Below are 18,208 nucleotides of genomic sequence, written 5' to 3'. Positions count from 1 at the left end.
TATCTTGCTTCTATCTCTCCTGCTGCCGACCGTATCCTTGCTACCTTTCGTTACCGACATTTGGCTTGCTCCTGGACTACGCTTCTGCTGAATCCCAACCTGCAACTATTGGTTACCGACTTTTGGCTTGTTTCTCAACTACGCTTCTGCTTGATCTCTACCTGCTATATCTGCTACCAGACCCCCGGCTTGCTCACCTCCTGGTGGGGCTATCCTGAGGACCGCGACCTGGCACTAACACGCAGCCAAGCCCATCTCCACCTTTGGAAGCTCTGGTGAATACCGGTTAGTGCTTAGACCCCGCACCTCAGGTGAACCCGTGCCATCAGCCAGGGTGACCTGTGTGAATATCTGCTCTGCTGCTATAGCTATTGGTCTCTGAGCCTGACTCCAGATCGTGACACCATGGCAGGCTGCCAGTTCAGAAGTTTAAAAAGCAGAAAAAACTCTGGAATGCAGAAAGGACATGAGAACAGCGCCCTCTAAGTGCAGTATGCAAGTATTTTAATGTAAAATAAAGGTATCTTAAAATACACTCACAAAGGTGTAGTGGGAATGGGCATATAACATGGTGCCATCTGCTCCAACTACAGGGGAAAGAGAAGGTCCAATGCTGTTGTTGTGGACGTGTGCCCACGATCCTGTCGTTTCTCTCGCCACACTGTTCGGGTACAGAGCTTCCGGATGGCGGGGACAGCGTTCAGCGGCATGCACAGACGAACGTCACTTCTGACACTTCCGGGTCGGGTCAGCAGGCTTCAAAATCAATACCTCTTGTGTGCAGGTTCTGGGGAAAGGGCAGAAACACCATGAGAAAAAAACTCAGGATCAGATCATGCAACACTCAGTGGTGTCCCATGGATGCCATTTTTGCCCCGTCTCTTTCTTATTGTTGAATCATGAAAACTGATCTTACCTGAGGCAAGTGAGGTCTGCAGTACTTTAGATGTTGTTCTTGGTTCTTTTATGACCTCCTGGATGAGTCGTCATCATGCTCTTGGAGTATTTTTTTTAGGCCAGCCACTCTGGGAAGGTTCGCCGCTGTTCCAAGTTATCTCCATTTGTGGATAATGGCTCTCCCCATGGTTCACTGGAGTTCCAAAGCCTTTGGCTTTGAAATCCTTTCTAGACCGATACATGTACATTATTTTGTTTCTAATCTGTTCTTGAATTTTTTTTAGATTATGATGTGTGGCTTTTTGTGATCAGTTAGCATGCTTCACTTTGTCAGACAGCTTCTATTTATGTGATTTCTTGATTCAACAGGTCTGGAAGTGACCAGGCCTCGGTGTGGCAAGTGAAATCGAACTCAGCTTTCCAAAAATTGCGGTTAATCACAGTTCATTCATGATTCAGCATGGGAGGGGGCAATTACTTTTTCGCATAGGTCCAGGCAGGTTTGAACAGCTTTTTTTCCCTTAATAAACAAAATAATAATTTTAAAAAAAGCCTCTTGGATTTACTTGGGTTATTTTTTATGTAATATTAAAATTTGTTTGATGATCTGAATCATCTAAGTGTGAGAAATAGGCAAAAAAAATAAAAAAATCAGGAAGGGGGCAAATACTTTTTTCACACAACTGTATGTTACTCGTACTGAAAAGTTTGGAGACCCCTGATTTAAGATCACAGCATTGTTAGCTTCCAAATATTCCTTCTTTGCCTATATACTTTCCAGCTATCTCTAGCAGTGCTTGAATTAGTCACTTCACTAGAAGAGAAGCATGTAGTTTATGGCTCCTATTCATTTTATCAGACTGAGTAAATCCCTGCGCAGTCCTTTTATGCCAGAAAACAGAGATTGTTTTTCCATTTTATTTCAGGGACCTCTCTAAAAGTATTTTTTTTTCCCCCTCTCGGCCAGTGTAAGCAGCTCTATGACTTATAAAGCTGAAAACTATATTAGATAAATAAAGTCATTTTAAGGACATACTATTATCACCAAAAATCTGAAAGTCGATATTTATTATCTCACTTCCAGAAGCGTTCTTTTGAAGACAATCCTCATGATAATCTTAAATGAAGCCATTTGCACTTTCCCTGGGATCATGGTTTGATAAGAATTGCGTATTACTTTGCTTTTTTCTTCCCAGACATTTTATTTTAGGCGGCTTCTCGTCACACCTGTACAGAAAAGTGGTTGCCTTTGATTAGAGTCCACACCAAAGGATATTTCAATTAAGGGTTGCAGAAGTAAGATTAATCACTGATTGGTTTTGTTGCGCTGCGGTCTGGCTTTTGGTACCTAAGACAAGAACAAAAAACAAATGTTCGTTAAGTGTCTCTGTCCCTGAGCCATCCATAACTGGAAAGCAGAAGCTTTTACTAAAGTATATGTAAACCTAATCACTGAACCCTCATTAATAATATTATAAATATACATGATTTGGTATATAGCACTGACAGTGCTTTCAACCTGTCACTGGCAGAGGCGTTTTTGCGCTTTTTATGTTTAACCACTTACAGACCGGACCATTTTGCTGGTCAAAGACCAGACCACTTTTTGCGATTCGGCACTGCGTCGCTTTAGCTGACAATTGCGCGGTCGTGCGACGTGGCTCCAACAAATAGAGCTTTCTTTTGGTGGTATTTGATCACCCCTGCAGTTTTTATTTTTTGCACTATAAACAAAAATAGAGCGACAATTTTGAAAAAAACACATTATTTTTAAATTTTTGTTATAATAATTATCCCCCAAAAATATATAAAAAAACATTTTTTCCCTCAGTTTAGGCCGATACGTATTCTTCTACATATTTTTGGTTAAAAAAAATCGCAAAAAGCGATTCTTGATTGGTTTGCGCAAAAGTTATAGCGTTTACAAAATAGGTGATATTTTTATGGCATTTTTATTAATATTTTTTTTTTACTAGTAATGGTGGCAATCAGCGATTTTTATTGTGACTGCGACATTATGGCGGACACATCGGACATTTTTGACACATTTTTGGGACCATTGTCATTTATACAGTAATCACTGCTATATAAATGCAGTGATTCCTGTGTAAATGACACTGGCAGTGAAGGGGTTAACCAGTGGGTGGCAGTGTAGGGGTTAAGTGTTCCTAGGGGTGTGTTACTAACTGTGGGGGGGCTGGGCTTTCATTTAGTGAACACTGATCTCTGCTCCAATCACATGGAGCAGAGATCAGCGTCACTTGTTGCTAGGCAGAACGGGAAAATGCTGTTTACAACGGCATTTCTCTGTCCAGCCACCCCATGAGACGATCACGGGTATGCCCGCTGCGATCGAGTCCGCGGGGACCCGCGACCGGACTCACGGGGGTCCAGACCGGCACACGCGTGTGCCGGTGGCGGCGTGCTCGAGATGGCTGGGCGGCATTAAAGATTGGATGTACCTGTATGCCAATATGCCTGCCCGTGCCATTCTGCTGACGTACATCGGTGTGCGCCGGTCGGGAACCGGTTAAAAAATTATTTTAGGCCTAAAGATAAGTTAACCCCCCCCCCCCCCCCAAACATATATTTTCTGAAAGTAGAAACCATGGAGAATAAACTGGTGGTAGTTGCAATTTTCTGTGTCATACGATATTAGTGCAACAGTTTATCAAGCGCAAAATTTCATTAGAAAATACATTTAAAATAGTTTTAGGGCTGAAACGAACGAATGTTTTCATAATTGATTAGTTGGCCGATTATTGTTTTGATTAACCACTTGCTTACTGGGCAATTAAACCCCCCTCCTGTCCAGACCAATTTTCTGCTTTCAGCGCCGATGCATTTTGAATGACAGTTGCGTGGTCATACAACACTGTACCCAAATGTATTTATTATTTTCCCCACAAATAGAGCTTTCTTTTGGTGGTATTTGATCACCTCTGCAGTTTTTATTTTTTGTTAAAAAAAATTAATAAGACCAAATTGAAAAAAAATAATAAATATTTTTTTATATTTTGTTAAAAAAATTTGCAAACAGGTAATTAAAAAAAAAAAATTTCATTCATATCACAAAGGGGACAAAAAGCTACCGCCGCCCCCCCCCCCCCCCCCCCCTGTGTTGTATATTATTTTTATGATAGGCTCTCTGGGATCTTTCATACCCCTGTTGTGTTACTTGGCCCTCATTTGAAGCCAATGGAGTGCAGTTTGTGCTCGACAATACAATAACAAAACAATTCAATACAGGAGGATTAGGGGGGCCCTACTCATGAGGGCTTGCAATGTAAACGCCAGAGACAGAGAGATATAATAGGATTTCCTCAGTATAGGAACGGTATTGAAAGCCATGCAAAGTTATCAATAAGTTGGTAAAAAAGAGGGCTTTACGGATTTTGTTTTTAATCACTTAAGGTCTGCCCTATAGCAGTAATACAGCTACAGGGTGGTACCTCTACGGCGGATTACGTACAGTACCTTGCAAAAGTATTTACCCCCCTTGGCATTTTTCGTGTTTTGTTGCCAAACAACCTGAAATTAACATGGATTGTTGGAGGATTTCCATCATTTAATTTACAGAACATGCCAACATCTTTGAAGTCGTTTTTTTTTTTTTTTTTTTTATTGTGAAGCAAACAACAAATAGGATAAAATAGCAGAAAAAGTCAATGTGCATAACTATTCTTTTGCGTCTATCACAGCTCCAAGTCTCTTTGGATAAGTCTCTATGAGCTTGCACATCTTACCACTGGGATTTTTGCCCATTCCTCCTTGCAAAACTGCTCTAGCTCCTTCAAGTTGGATGGTTTGCGCTTGTGAACAGCATCTTTAAGTTTGACCACAGATTTTCTATTAGATTAAGGTCTGGGCTTTGACTAGGATATTCCAACACATTTACATGTTTCCCCTTAAACCACTCAAGTGTTGCTTTAGCAGTGTGTTTGGGGTCATTGTCCTGCTGGAAGGTCAACCTCCATCCTAGCCTCAAATCACGCACAGAGTGGTACAGGTTTTGCTCAAGAATATCCCTGTATTTAGCACCATCCATCTTTCCCTCAACTCTGACCAGTTTCTCAGTCCTGACTGCTGAAAAACAGCCCCACAGCATGATGCTGCCACCACTGTGGGGATGGTGTTCTTTGGGTGATGTGATGTGTTGGGTTTACACCCATGGGTGTCCGCAGAACATTTTTCAGGGGGGGCATAACTTTATGGACACCCATGCTCAGCCCCTTTTCGACAATGTCATGAAGGGGAGGGGCTTAGTCATTATCACATAAAGCTCAGGCAGGCAGGCACAGGTTTGAGAAACCTGATGCAAAAGCTTAATAGAAGGCTCAAGCTGCCATTGTCTGATTAGCAATTTCTAGTCTGTTTTTATGTTTACACTATTGAATGCACAAAATTATTCATACACACATGATCAAGGCACTACAAGTGATTTATAAAAAGAAAACACATGTAGAATCTGCATTTGGTGTTAACAAAGGACAAATAAAATATATGATAAATGTATTTATTTTGGGTATGTATTAACTTAAATATATACACATATATATATATATATTTAGAACTAAATAACTGTTATTATCCAAATCGGAAAATAAAACATATAAACTTCAACTGAAAACATCTGCACTCTTGCTTAAATTTAACAATCACATTTTTTAACCACTTGAGATCGGCGCTATAGCCAAATGACGGCTACAGCGCGGATCTCCTTTTCCGGGACGACGTCAATAGACGTGGTCCCGTGCACGAGCGCCCTGCGCGCCCCCTGAGGGGCGCGCGCGGAGCGCTCTGTGATCGGCGAGTCTACGAGACTCGCCTGATCACCAATCCATGCAAGGGGTCGATCCCGACCCCTTATCACGTGATCAGCTGTCAGCCAATGACAGCTGATCATGTGATATAACGGAGCCGGTAATCGGCTATTATTCCTCCTCGCGCTGTCAGCGCGAGGAGAAAAAAAAAAGCCGATCACCGGCGGCCGTGATCGGGACATTAGTCCCGATCATGGCCAGCCCTGCTAGTGCCCACCTGCCCCCTGCCAGTGCCCACCTGCCCCCTGCCAGTGCCACATTAAAAAAAGTAAGTGCCCCCTGTCAGTGCCACCCAGCAGTGCCCATAGTGCCACCCAGCAGTGCCCACAGTGCCACCCAGCAGTGCCCACAATCTGCCTCAACAAAGGTGCTGCACCCCAGTGCCACATATCCGTGCCCATCAGTGTCATCTACCAGTGCCCAGCAGTGCCACCCATCAGTGCCCAGCAGTGCCACCTATCAGAGCCACCTATCAGTGCCACCTATCAGTGCCCATCAGTCCCATCTATCAGTGGTACCTATCAGTGCCCATCTGTGCCACCCATCCATGCCACCTTATCTGTGCCCATCTTTGCCCATCAGTGCTGCCTTATCTGTGCCCATCGGTGCCGCCTTATCTGTGCCTATTAGTGCCGCCTTAACTATGCCTATCAGTGCCCACCAGTGCAGCCTATCAGTGCCCACCAATGCAGCCTATCAGTGCCCACCAATGCAGCCCATCAGTGCCCACCAATGCAGCCCATCAGTGCCCACCAGTGCAGCCTATCAGTGCCGCCTCATCAGCGCACTTCAATGAAGGAGAAAAATGACCCGTTTGCAAAATTTCATAACAAACTATTAAACATGATTTTTTTTTTTTTTTTGCATCTTTTTTTGTTTGTTTAGCAAAAAATAAAACTCCGAGCTGTAATTAAATACCACCAAAAGAAAGCTCTATTTGTGGGAAAAAAATTTCATTTGGGTACAGTGTTGTATGCCCGCGCAATTGTCATTCAAAGTGCATCAGCGCTGAAAGCTGAAAATTGGTCTGGGACTGAGGGGGGTTTAAGTGCCCAGTAAGCAAGTGGTTAAAGAGTATTTTTTTTTTTTTGTACAATTTTTGTTCACTGGTTAGTGATCTCGTAAAAGAAACTGTAAACGTCTGTGGTCCTGTGCAAATTTATCAATTACTTTGTCAATCAACTGTTGTTTGTTTTCAGCAGTTTTTGCTCTATGTATACTCGTGCACAAACCAGATAAGCAATCATCTGCCATTGTTGATCTCAGCCAGGTTTTCACCCTTCTCATTGTGCTGAAAGACCTTTCCACTGTACAAGTGGTCACTGGTAATGTGAGAGTAATGAGAATTGCTTGCTGGACTGACGGAAAAAAATCTGTGTGGTTTAGCAAATCCAGAAATCCATTGTCAAACTGCTCATCCTTCGTTGACCAGATCTCAAACCATGCGACTGCTTCGGCTTCCAGGTTTTCAATGCCGTAAATTTCTTTGATGTCTGCAATATGGCATTTGTATTGCTCAAGTGTCATTTTTGCCATTTGTTTGGGGTAAAGTGAGAACAGACTGAAATTTTTCTTGTTTTCATTGCCAAACCGGCTTTCTAATGATGTGATGATTGAGTCCATATATGGCACATAGATAGACTGGCGATAGTATTCTTCCACAGAAGAGGAACCAAAATTAGAATGAAATACTTGCCTGCCACACTGTCTGGGAATGCAAAGTTTGATGTTCAATTTTTCTGCCATAGGTTGAACATTTGAAAAAATTTCCTTAAATTGTTCTTCTGCATTTCCTCTGTGATCGCGGAACGCAGTCAGAAGTTCTTGCACGTGATTACACACTTTGAGGATATCAAGCTGAACAGCTTGGAGAGCTAGGCTTACTGATTCCAATCTTGATGAGTAATGCCTCCTACACACGATCAAACAATCCGGTGGAAAAGTCAATCTGCCCGTGTGTAGGCTACGGCGGACTTTTTTTACCCAAAAGTCTGGCGGACTAAGAAAGTATTTTTGCACTCCAATCTGTCCGCTGAACTCGCATTTCGGCGGACAGTATGGCCATGTGTGTGTCAGTCCACCATACTTTTGAAATGAGCAGACTTTTCCCGCCCGGAGAAAAGTCCACTCATTTTGAGCGTGGCTCCAGGTAGCCGGGGCCAGCGAAGGAGGTGTCGCTGGCCCCGTCACCTGGTATGGACTTAAAGAGGAATCCCTATGCCGAAAAATTGGCGTGGGGTTCCCCCCAGGTCCATATCAGACCCTTATCCGAGCACGCTACCCAGCTGGCCAGGAAAGGGGGTGGGGACGAGCGAGCGCCCCCCCCCTCCTGAGCCGTACCAGACCGCGTGCCCTCAACATGGTGGGGTGCCTTGGGGAAGGGGGGCCACGCGCCCCCCCACCTCAAGGCACCTTGTCCCCATGTTGATGAGGACAAGGGCCTCTTCCCGACAACCCTGGCCATTGGTTGTCGGGGTCTGCGGGTGGAGGGCAGGTAGCTCGCTCGGAAAGTCTGACAGGCAGTAGATAGATTGTGATTGCTGATTGTGTCTACAAAATGTACCCCAAGTGACATCTGTTCTTTTCCAAAAATGTCAGCACTTTCATCAGCAATGATGAAATGTTTCCCGTAATGTTTCTTCACATAATCGAATCAATTCATTTTTAACATGAACTGATGTATACCGTGCATTAACTGGTGCATTTTCAAGATGGTTCTTTAGGATCACATCTCCTGCTTCAATGGGAAATTGGTACAGACTTTGCACGTTTCCAGTTGTACTTTGTTTCCCACGTAAAGCAATGTCATGTGTTCCACAAAATAAGATAGTAGACAAAATCACAAATAGCTTTTTCCGATTTTCTTCAACTTGCCTTTTAACAGCGCTGTCTATTTGGCAAACAATACTTGTTTTAGGTTTCTTTATGATCTCCAAAAAATTTGTTGCATCCACTTGTGTATTTCTATGCCAAGACGTTGAAACATGGTTCCCTGCACCTTCATGGAAATCTTTATATTTTGTGAAAGGCCTAGTTATGAATGCTCCTGGTATCCCACGATGAACTGGCTGTGGAAAAACAGTACAATCCTTGCAAATTCGCACCTTTCAGTTTTGAAGAGTAGCTAAGCCAAGGTGAATATTGATTAATCCACACCTGATGGAAAAAACGTGGTGCGGTTTAATATTTTTTGAAGTCATAATTTTCTAGTGGGTTATATGTATTTATTAGCAGATTGTATTTAAGATCATCTGTTAGTTTTTTTGATGAATTAAAATACAATCCAATGACAGGAGCATCAACAGGAGCATCAATATGGCTACATTCTGTTGGAGCTGGAACTAAAACTGCTTGTGCTTGATTCTGCCTCTTGTTCGCCATGTCTAGATTCTTGTGTTGCTCCCTTATCAGATTCTACATCATCCAATTTGCGTTTTTGAAAAAAATTGGTGGATATTCATTTCTAAAAAGAAATGGGGATCATTAAGTACTCCGCTCATTACCTGGCTACATCACTAGATTGCACCCAAAAGACTTGCCACAGCACCAGCTCTATAGATATAACCCCATGGCACCAGATACACAGCACTTAAAATAACCCCACAGCACCAGATATAGATTCACTGCACCAGATATAGATCCACTGCACAAGATAAAGATCCAGAGCACTAGAAAAACAGAACCACCAGCTATAAAACCACAGCACAAGATATAAACTCAGAATGCAGGGTTCAGGAGTGCGTTTTGCTTAGAATGCAGCGATTACGAGTGTATTGTGCTCAGAATGCAGGAATCAAGACTGCATTGCACTCAGAATGCAGGGATCATGAGTGCATTGAGCTCAGAATGCAGGAATCAGTCTACATTGCGCTCAGAATGCAGGGATCAGGAGTGTGTTGCGCTCAGAATGCAGGGATCAGGAGTGTGTTGCGCTCAGAATGCAGGGATCAGGAGTGCGTTGCGCTCAGAATGCAGGGATCAGGGGTGTGTTACGCTCAGTTTGCAGAGTTTAGGAGTGTGTTGCACTCAGAATGCAGGGATCGGAGGGGAGGAGGGGGGTGATAGGAAGGGTGCTACAGGACACTGCTATGGGGGTGACCCTGCCCATAACAGTGTCCTCTGCCCCGTTCACATCACCCCCCCCCCCCCCCGCACACAGTGGTGTCTTCTGTCCCTCCTTTACCCTATAGCAATAACCTCCCCCCCTTCCCTCCCCTCCCATAGCACAGTGTCCTACCTGTTTCCACAGCAGAGACTGGGAGGCAGCACAGTTATGGACAGAGGGCGGGAGCTGGCAGAGTGATTTTTCAAATTAGCATGCTGGGGATTGTTTGCTTAGAACCACCCTGTGTGCTAGAACCAATCACCAGCGGTTTAACATAAAAAGTTTGTTTTGCCAGCTCCTCTTCTCACCCTCCGTTCTGAGCTGTGCTTCCTCCCGGTTTCCGCTGTTCACTTATGACAGTGATGGAGGAGGATAGAGGCGGGAGGGCGAGAGAGAGACCGTGACATAGATGGCATGGTGGAGCCACCCATGGAGGAGGCTGGGATGGGAGACAAGGACTGGCACATAGAAAGTGGGGTCGGCGGTGCAGAAACCTGTTCGCGGAGGACAGGTGGACTAAGATCGTCAGGTTGCCGACCCCCATTATAGTAAGTACGGAAATGTCCACCCTCGTTTATCTTCATCATCCTGGTAGATGTATAAATATATTTAAAAAAAAAAAAAAACAGAACAGAATGGGACTCTGATTGTGTCGGAGTATGAAAAAAACAAAAAAACAGATATTTATACAAAAGTAAACATGTTTTTAATAAACTAAAAGACAAAGTTTAAAATACATTACAGTCTTTAGTGGTTCAAATTTTGAAATCAGAGATGTGCAGGTTCCCAACAGGTTTATAAGAAGAATGGCCTACTCGTTTCACGGGTGAAACCTCTTTGTCAGGGCCTTGAGAATAGCACAGATGAAAACGTCATATAAATTCTACAAAGAAAACGTTAATTAATATATCATACATCATATAATTAATATAAATAGGTAATGATGCAAATGGCATAGAGGCGTTGACTAATGGTCTATACATACATTTATGACAAATAAATATATATGTTACAGTAAATGTTGATAAACTACACATACTGCAATAGAAAATGACAAAAAAATTTAAATTAAAAAAATAACAGCAGTCATATTAACTGTATATATTCCCTAGTGTGCAGTCATATTTTTTGCGCCTGTTGTGTCTAAATGTGGAAAAACCACAAGTAAATGGAATTAATTGTCTAGGTAACATTATCAAATGTCCCAGTGAGCCGACGTTTTTCCATTACCAGTACCAGCTGAGAGATATGTTGTTGAAATCTATTTTTTTTAACATCATTTGATAATGTTACCTGTCAATATTTTGTGTGGCCACCATTATTTTCCAGCACTGCGTTAACCCTCTTGGGCATGGAGTTCACCAGAGCTTCACAGTTTGGAGTCCTCTTCCACTCCTCCATGACCACATCACAGAGCTGGTGGATGTTGGAGACCTTGCGTTCCTCCACCTTCCATTTGAGGATGCCCCACAGGTGCGCAATAGGGTTTAGGACTGGAGACATGCTTGGCCAGTCCATCGGCCTTTACTCTCAGCTTCTTAAGCAAGACAGTTGTCGTCTTGGAGGTATGTTTGGGGTCGTTATCATGTTGGAATACTGCCCTGCGGTCCAGTCTCCGAAGGGAGGGGATCATGCTCTGCTTCAGTATGTCACAGTACATGTTGGCATTCATGGTTCCCTCAATGATCTGTAGCTCCCCAGTGCTGGCAGCACTCATGCAGCCCCAGACCATGACACTCCCACCACCATGCTTGACTGTAGGCAAGACACACTTGTCTTTGTACTCCTCACCTGGTTGCCGCCACACATGCTTAACACCATCTGAACCATGTCCTTAGTCTGCTTGTCTTCAGCAAACTGTTTGCAGGTTTTCTTGTGCATCATCTTTAAAAGAGGCTTCCTTCTGCGACGACAGCCATGCAGACCAATTTGATGCAGTGTGCGGCGTATGGTCTGAGCACTGACAGGCTGACCCCCCACCCCTTCAACCTCTGCAGCAACGCTGGCAGCACTCATACGTCTATTTCCCAAAGACAACCTCTGGATATGACACTGAGCACATGCACTCAACTTCTTTGGTTGACCATGATGAGGCCTGTTCTTAGAGGAACCTGTCCTGTCAAACCGCTGTATGGTCTTGACCACCTTGCTGCAGCTCGGTCTCAGGGTCTTGGCAATCTTCTTATAGCCTAGGCCAGTGATGGTGAACCTTGGCACTCCAGATGTTTTGGAACTACATTTCCCATGATGCTCATGCACTCTGCGGTGTAGTGGAGCATCATGGGAAATGTAGTTCCAAAACATCTGGGGTGCCAAGGTTCGCCATCACTGGCCTAGGCCATCTTTATGTAGAGCAACAATAATTTTTTTTCCGATCCTCAGAGAGTTCTTTGCCATGAGGTGCCATGTTGAACTTCCAATGACCAGTATGAGAGTGTAAGAGCGATGACATCAAATTTAATACACCTGCTCCCCATGCACACCTGAGACCTTGTAACACTAACAAGTCACATGACACCGGGAGGGAAAATAGCTAATTGGGCCCAATTTGGACATTTTCACTTAGGGGTGTACTCACTTTTGTGACCAGCGGTTTAGACATTAATGGCTGTCTGCTGAGTTATTTTGAGGGGACAGCAAATTTACACTGTTATACAAGCTGCACACTCACTCCTTACATAATATATTATTTACAAAAATGTGAGGGGTGTACTCACTTTGTGGGATACTGTATATACACACACACACACACACACACACACACACACACATACATACATACATATATATATATATATATATATTTATTTTTACATTTTTTTTTTTTATTTACTTATTTTCATGATCTTTTTAAAATGTTCACCATTACAAGCCTTGAATCTGAATGATTTTTTTCCTGCACAAAGCTTTGCAAGCTGTTAGCGGAGTGGCTACAAGGAAGATGTACAATAAATACTTACAGTGGATACTCTGTGCTCCAGCATTTGTTTTGATGGCTAAAGTACAAAAAGTCCTTTAGAACAGAAAGCTCTTTATAAAAAAAAAAAAAAAGAATTGCAGGCAGACTGGCGCCAGCACAGCCTGATCCGGCACTGACTGAAGCATATCGGTTAGCTCACCCCTATTAAGCTCTGCCAGTTTCTCGCTAATTTTGACAAAAATACACTCGAATCTGCCCTCATGTGGAATTGTTTTGACTCTTATCTACAATACTCCATAAATACTTCTGTGTTTTTGATGCCTTCAGATCATTAATTCTTTTTTGTATTGCATCCTATGTCCTTTTCCCATAAAAAAAAAAAAAAAAATCTCCATTAACCACCAGCCAATTTATAGGAAATAAACAACATATTGAAAGTTTGTGATGATAAACTTTAATGACTTACACAATCACTGAAATGAGATTTGCTTTTAGTACCCAATTTAAGGGCATTAGTGATTACAGAAGTAGTGCAGAATAGTCTCACAAGGTTCACTTGTAATGTTGGCTTCAAGATACAGTGAGTGGATTATTAGCTTTGTATAAGCACATTTTTGATCGCTTCCATTCCATTATAATTTGTAGCGCATCAAAAAAAAAAAAAAAACGCTGAAGTTTTTAAATGTCTGGCTTTTTCCAGTCCTGAGATCCGGATTTCTTGCTATCATCACAGAGGTTGGATAAGGTGAGCATTCAGTACAATAGGAGGTTGGCTTAGGGGCTAGGTTAAAGCCTCTCACCTTTTTATCTCTTTTCAGGTTTTGTGACAGATATTTATTTGGAATTGGTTTAAAATACCTTTTTCCTCTAAGTGAATATTGTTTCCTGTTTTCACACTCCAGTGCTCTATGCTGGCAGAGCTGAGTGATAGCCACACCCCCTCAGTTCAGGTTTCTCACACTGAACTTGTATTGCCAGGAAGAGGAGGGGGTGTCCCAGTCCCGGGACACAATCCTAGGCACACTCTGGGACACATCTTGCACTGTTACATACCTCTCAACTTTTTGAGATGGGAGTGAGGGACACCTATCAGAAAAAGTATGCAGGCATAAGACACACCCCTTGCCACGCCCCCTTAACTGCTTCCCGACCGCCTCACGCTGATATACTGCAGCAGAAGGGCTTGTACAGGCAGATTAACGTAACTGTACGTTGCCCTTTAAGAGGCGGCTTGCGTTCGCACGCCTCTGCCAGGAGCTCCGTGACCGTGATCGCGGTTTCTGCAGACTCGATGTCCGCGCGGATACCCGCAATCGTCTCACGGTGAGGAAGAATGAGGAGATGCTGATGTAAACAAGCATTTCCCCGCTCTGCCTAATGACACTGTCACTGTTCACCGCTCCCTGTAATCGGGAGCATGATCAGTGTTGTGTTACACACGGCTCCTCCCCCCCACAGTTAGAATCACTCCCTAGGACACACTTAACCCCTACAGCACCACCTAGTGGTTAATTCCTTCACTGACAGTCACATTTACACAGTAATAAATGCATTTTTTTTTTTTTTTTTTTTTTTTAAACTTAATGTTTATTGCAATTACTGAGAGAGAAAAAAAAGAAGAAGTACATAGACATCACCAATTGGGCATATCCCGGTGTGAATATAAACAGAAATAATAATAAATGCAAGGTATTCAAACGATCATAATGGAATGAGAAAAGAAAAGTAAAGATAGGGGGGGGGGGAAAGGTAGAGGGGCACAGTTACATACGCGACTAGGGTTAGTCAGTTATCGCCGAACATAAAGAGCAAATAAGTCCTTAATAAGATATAAACGATGGGTATGATCATAGTATAGGAGTACTCCTTGGATTAGTAATCCAGAGCTCCCAGGATTTGCGAAAACGACTTGTGGAATGGTTAGCTTTGGCAAAATAATGTTCCATCTGAAAGTTCTGGTTAAGGATTTGAATGACTTCTTCCAATGTGGGGGGGAGGGCTGTTTTCCATCTTCTCGCAATGGCAAGTCTGGCTGCAATAAGTATGTGGGTAACCGGAGTGCGAAGGTGGTTAGGCCAGGCAGGGATGTGAAGTACTAGTAGAAGATCCAATGGGGATAGAGGAAGGGTTACTCCAGAGAGTGAGAGAATAAAGTTCTTGACTTTGTTCCAGTAGTTTCTCAATAGAGGGCATTCCCACCAGACATGTAGTAAAGAGCCGATCTGGTCGCAGTTCCTCCAACACTTGGGCGAGGTGTTCAAGTATATTTTGGCAAGTCTTTCAGGGGTAAAATACCATTTGTGAAATAGTTTCTGCGTGGATTCCCAGTGATTGATGCAGCGGGATAAACGTAGTGGAAGTAGAAGGGCTTTCTGCCATTGTAGCTGCGTCGGTGGCTGGTCTGTAAGGGGAGACCAGTATTGCATGCTGGAGGAAAGAAGATCCGAGTGAGGTTCGGTAAGGAGTTTGTATATCACCGAAATCCCTTTGCTTTTGGGAGATTCAAGATTGTAATGCGTGAGTAGGGGAAGCGTCAGAGTGTCCAAGGATGAGTAACGCATTTTGGAGAGCATAGACCTGATCCTTAGGTAGAGGAAGAAGGTTTGTTTGGGCAGCTCGTATTGTTCCATGAGACGTGTAAAGGTTTTCAAGGTGGAGCCTTCAAAAAGCGATCCAAGGTAAGTTAGGCCTCGGTTTGTCCATTCTGAAAGGGGTAGATCCGGGGAGAGAAGTTGAAGTGCATCAAGGGGTAGCTTAGGCAAGGTCTCCACCGAGATCCCATTCGTTGATTGTATTAACGCTGACCATGTTTTCCTGGAGGCCGTGATGGTATCAAGTGGGTAGCGCAGGGGAGGGAGCTCAAGCCAGGTGGCTGCAAGCAGAAGCTTAGTGCTCGTGTCCAGTATGGTTGATTCTATCTGTTTCCAGTTTGAATGACGATTATCCGACCACCAGGTTTTCAGTTGGTCTAGAATGGAGGCTCGGTAGTAGGCCTGGACATTGGGTGCCCCTAGCCCTCCAGAATGAACTGGAGTCAGGACTATAGACTTTTTAACTCTAGGACGTCTCTGTTGCCAGATGAAACCGTTTATAATCCCTTGAAGTTTCTTGAGTTGGTGTTGCGTCATAGGGAGGGGTATGGTTCGAAAAAAAAAAGGGTATGAGGCAGCAGATACATTTTAGCCTGAGCTATCCTTCCAGCCCAGGAGGCCGGAATTCGGCTCAGGTCTTTGATGAGGCTAGTAAGTTTGCCCACGAGGTCTTCGAGATTGGTTCTAAGTAGTAGATAACTAGGGGATGTCAAATGAATTCCCAAGTAGGGGAGAAAAGAGTTCGGGGCCCAGGCAAAGGGGAAGGTGGAGGAGATTGATTTTGACGTATGCGGGTCTAAACCAAGGTTCAGCATGAGGGATTTGCTATGATTCAGTTTATACATGGATATTCTGCTGAATTGATCTAGGACCGCGTGTACCGCAGGAAGCGAGGAGAGGGGGTCAGTCAGGGCTATGATTACATCATCGGCGTAAAGGCCAATTTTGTGGTCAGTATCTCCGATTTTTATTCCAGATATCTTTGGGTCAGATCTTATCTTCTGTGCTAACGGCTCCATCACTAGGGCGAAAATCAGTGGGGATAGTGGACACCCTTGTCTGGTGCCGTTGGTGATTTGGAAAGGTTGGGAGACTACTCCCGATGTCCAGATGCGTGCCGAGGGGTGGGAGTATAAGCCCATTATCGCTTTATGAAATGTGCCAGACACTCCAAATTTGTGGAGGACTGCCTCCATATAGGGCCAGTACACCCTGTCGAACGCCTTCTCTGCGTCTAGTGCCAGAAGCAGAGAAGGCGTTCCAGTATGCTCCGTCCACTGTATCAAGTCGATAAACCGTCTAGTACCGTCGGATGTCTACCTGCCAGGCACAAATCCGACTTGATCAGGATGTATGAGTTGGGGAATAACAGAAGATAGTCGTTGTGCGAGTAATTTAGCATACAGTTTTGTGTCTGTGTTGAGAAGGGAGATAGGGCGGTAGTTACCTGGATTGTCCGGGGGTTTACCTGGTTTGGGGATGGTGACTATCAAGGCATCAAGGGATTCTTTCGGCAGTGTTCCTGTGGTGGCAAACTGATTGTACATATCACATAAATGGGGGACTAATAGTTGGGAAAACCGCTTGTAATATTCACTAGGAAGTCCGTCGGGACCTGGAGCCTTATGTAATGGGAGGTTTTGGATCAATTTGTGGATCTCGGAGTGTGTAAAAGGAACTTCCAATTGTTTGAGTTGTGTCGGGGATAGAGAAGGGAGGGAGATAGAGGATAAAAAATTGGCAATATCGTGTTGGGAGGGGGGTGGAAGCGGGTCTGAGCCTGACAGATTGTACAGTTTCGTGTAAAAATGTCCAAATTCATTTGCAATATCTAGCGGGTTAGTCATGCGTCTGCCCTGGGAGTTAGTGAGGTGTGTGATTTTTTTGTTAGCTAGTTGCTTTTTAAAGTGTCTAGCCATATAGGCCCCTGGTTTATTGGCTGCTGAGTATGTCAGCAGGCGTAGTCTTTTAATGTAGTAGTCGAAGTTTTTACGAAGGTGGTCACTAAGCTGGAGTCGGAGGTTTTTGAGTTCCGAGGAGACGGCCTTCGATGGGGATTTCTTGTTGGTGGATTCTAGGGACCTGATTTTAGTCAGGAGGGACTCTGTAATGCGTGAGTGCTTTTTCTTTGCCTGGGAGCCAAGTTTAATAAAAAGACCTCGTAGGCAAGCCTTATGTGCATTCCATACTATGGAGTGATCAGAAACTGAGTTGACATTTTGCTGGAAATAAGTCTCAATCTCGGATCGTATTGCAGTTTCAGAGTTAGGATCGTTAAGGAGGGAGGTGTTGAGCCTCCATACTGTGTGTTTGGGTGTTTGAGAAGGGGAAGCCAATTTAATCGTGACCGGAGCATGGTCGGACCACGATATCGTGCCTATGTGGGAGGATTCAATAGACTGGAGTAAATGTTTGTCTGCGATAAATAAATCGATACGAGAGTAAGACTGGTGGGGGGGGGGGAAAGAAGGTGTAATCTCTCTCCAAATCATGCATGCATCTCCAAGCGTCATATAAGTCCTCTCGTTGGAGGAGAGAGGCCAAGGCTGAGGGCCTGCATCTTGAGAGACTGGTAGTGTCTAGCGTATGGTCAATAATTTCATTAAAGTCCCCGCAGATTAGCAGAGGGGAAGATCTGTAGGGTTCTAATTTGGAGAGGAGGGTGGAATAAAACTTTCTTTGGGCGCCATTAGGGGCATAGATATTGACCAGAGTGAGAGGGCGACCGTCAAAGGTGGCTGAGAGGATGATGAACCTGCCATCTTCATCGCATTCACAGTGGTGTAGCGTGAAGTTAATGCTAGCGCTCACAGCAATCATAACTCCTCTCTTTTTTTTCGGGGCGTTAGCAAAGAAGCAGTGGGGGTATTTC

Source organism: Lithobates pipiens, unplaced genomic scaffold (genome assembly GCF_037356315.1).
Source record: "Lithobates pipiens isolate NorthernLeopardFrog02 unplaced genomic scaffold, aLitPip1_a1.2 Scaffold_13, whole genome shotgun sequence".
Classification (NCBI taxonomy): domain Eukaryota; kingdom Metazoa; phylum Chordata; class Amphibia; order Anura; family Ranidae; genus Lithobates; species Lithobates pipiens.
The sequence above is the reverse complement of the archived record's forward strand: the minus strand, read 5'-3'. Positions refer to the sequence as shown.